This window comes from Curcuma longa, unplaced genomic scaffold (assembly GCF_044706935.1).
Source record: "Curcuma longa cultivar G26 ecotype Majalengka, Jawa Barat unplaced genomic scaffold, ITB_CL_G26_1.1 contig_24629, whole genome shotgun sequence".
In the NCBI taxonomy this organism is placed as follows: domain Eukaryota; kingdom Viridiplantae; phylum Streptophyta; class Magnoliopsida; order Zingiberales; family Zingiberaceae; genus Curcuma; species Curcuma longa.
In genome coordinates, this window is record NW_027432487.1 from 1 (window position 1) to 3,183 (window position 3,183).

Here is a 3,183-nt window from a genome sequence, read left to right on the forward strand (position 1 = left end):
ATCATCTCATTCTAATATCTGAATTAAAAATTATGATTTTTAGAAATTTGCTCTAAATTATGATCTTTCATATTGAAGCCGTGGTTGAAGATCATGGTGTTCTTTTTTTAATTCCGGACGAATAAATTCATTAATTCTATTTTGTGTTGTTAATCCCTGTCAATCAAAGCATAATATATATATTAATTATATTATTATCGATCAAAGAGCTAGAGCATGCATAAATTAAGTTAAGAAGGTCATGAGCTTTATGGATTTTCTCTCACGTTTGGGGTTCTGCTAGAATTTAGCATGAGCCAAGCCACTCGATCGATGCATGTGGAGTGGAAAAGCAGGCCCGATCGAAAAGATTGATCAGATCAATGCATGCACTTGGAGGATCTGGAGACTGGAGACCTTGGGTGCATGCTTCAATGTAAAGCAGCTTAGTGACGATCGATGTCGACGCGTACGCTCAGTTAATTTGGACCATGGAGATCGATGGCGTCCATGCCGGGGAAAAGCAGGGCCGACCGAAAAGATTGATCAGATCATTGCACTTGGAGGATCTGGAGATCAAGAAGGAACTAAAGCAGCTCAGTTAGGAAAAATATTATAAAATTAAATTTTAAATAGGAAAAATAAAAATATTCTTAATTATTATAATCATTAAAAGGTCCATTTTTAAAAATAAAATAAAATAAAGCCCCTAATTAAAATAATTTTAATCAAATTTTAATAATTTTAATCAATTTAATAAAAAAATATTTTGTATATAATTAATATTGCTAATTAACCAAGTTAAACTAAAATTTTTGATTTATTTTAATATGTAATAATAGTTATTTCTTATATAGGGTGCATGGTAAATAAATCAAATTTTATGATGTTTAAATTTATTTAATAAAATAATCAAACTGAGTCCAACCTAAAATAAATTAAACTGTTGATAAGATATTAAGTTGAGTAAAATATTATGATGTTCATGTTTTTTTAATCTATTTTAAAAGTATAATAAAATTTTATTAAATATTTCAATGAGATAAAAAAAATACTAAATTTTCATTTCAATTGTGTTAGCCATATTGGAAGATACTTGGAAAAAAGACTCCTCAGATGCTAATATATCAATGAACTGCTCCTTGCTTGTGCGCCTTCTCAGTATTTCCAATCCCGTATGCTTAAATTTCTTCATCTTCTTCCGATTTGAGAGAAATCGTTCGAATCTCGTCTCCGGCATTGTCATTTGTAAATTAATCAGTTCCAATCCTGTTGAGCCATGGAGCAAGTGATTGTTTTCATTGGTGTTCTCTATATGCGTAGAATCTGCCCATATGTCAAACTCGGTATTGCAGTTATTGCACTTCTTCATCAACTCGGTCAATATCGTAGTCGACAACGGATCTTTCAAATTGAAATGGAGGTTGAAGATCATGTCGTCCTCTTGATCTTTCAGACGTCTACATTCATCAATTCTTGCAACTAATATCTGTCGATCAAAGTATAAATTATGTTAAGATTATGCATGCATAAAAATTAAAGAACATCAGTTTTATCGATCGATCTCCTCTCACCTTTTGGGCTCCTATCACGTTTTGGGCTGTGCTAGAATTTAGCATGAGGCAAAAGAATCCCTTTAGGAAAGGGGCTCTGAAAAGATTCTTCAATGCAACTGAAGGATCTTTCCACTGCATGAAGGCGAGAAGTAACGATGCGGTCCGGACCTTGGGCGCTTCGATGCATGCGAAGCTTATTGACGACGTTGACAACGAGGGACTCGAGCTTTGGGCCGCAGACATTGATGGTGCGGATGTAGGGGATCGTGTAGAGGACTAGATGCTTGAGGGAGGCGGAGTGGATGCTGAATTTGTCTTTGCCGGGATTGAGACCGCAGCAACGGACGAGTTGCAGAGTCTCGAGAAAAGGGCAGGAGGCGAAGAGGTTGCGCAGGAAATCATCGTGAAGGACACAAAATTCTATTTTGATGGAGGTGAGGAAGGCGCAGCCCAAGGGTGAGGAGGGGCGGTGATAGAAGTGTTTACACAAATAAATCCTGCGCAAGCAGAGAATCCGCAGGGACGTGATGCTGAAGAAGCCGGAATCCTCGCCGATGAGCTTTAACCCGCCATGTTTCCAGTAGTGGGAGGTTTCGAGGATGAGGTCTTGCACGCCCGCCTCGACTAAGCCCTCGATGAGCAGCTGGTCGAGACGGTTGGGAAAATCGGCGTCGTCGTGGAAGACGATGTGGCATTGGCGGATCAGGGCACGGGGGAAGGTGAACTCTTGGTGGACGTCGACGCCATCAGATCTAGAGGGGCTCCCTACTTCGAGGCGGAAGGTGTCGAGTCGGGGGATGGAGGGGAGGAGGTCCCGGAAGCGGGAGCAGACGGCGGAGAGGGCGACGCGGTGCTTGATGGATAGGAAATTAGATTGGATGAAGATGAGGAGGTCTTCGGAGAGGGAAGTAAGACGGTCCTCCGATGCGCTTTCCTGCTCACACCGGTTCGTCATCAGGGCGTGGCGTCGGGATGGAAGGAATTGCCTCTGCTGCCTTCTCACTATTTATATCTGTGGGAGGTTGCGATTTAAACGCGGTATCCATGGCGGTTCTAGTTAAGAAAATAACAGATGATATAAAATATATATAATTTTGTTTACTAACCTAATAAATATGATACAGATTATATTAAATATTTGAAATAGTAATCAAGAATAAATCTTACGAAAAAAATCTTATGAATAGAAAAGAATTCTATTATATACTTTTTGTAAATTTCTATGGATAAGAACAAGGTTTAGTAAGATCAAATTTATTTACTTCGATATTCTATCACATGAATAAAATATATTTATAAAAAAATATTTATTAAAAACTCATTTACATATCAAATGGATTGCTAAGACGCGATTAATCATGAATGGTATATATTTATATAATATAATAAATAAAAAATTATAAAATTAAAATTTCTTAATTTTAATTTAATATATTTAATTTAAAAAATTAGAACAAAATTTATTATTAATCAAATAAACTCGTCCAAGGACTCTATCTTAAAGTTCTAGAAACTAATGGTTTATCATACTGTTTTAAGTACCAACCAAAAGTTCATAAAAAATATTAAATATTATTAAATAAAAAATATTATTAAACATTAAACATATTATAATTATTTACAATTATATAATTATATATATATAGTA

General features: G+C 36.0%; 1 pseudogene; it reads right to left on the reverse strand.

Moving 5' to 3' along the window:
• Positions 1-1,033: 1,033 nt before the first annotated feature.
• On the reverse strand, positions 1,034-2,490 carry LOC141818378 (uncharacterized; annotated as a pseudogene).
• Positions 2,491-3,183: the final 693 nt, after the last annotated feature.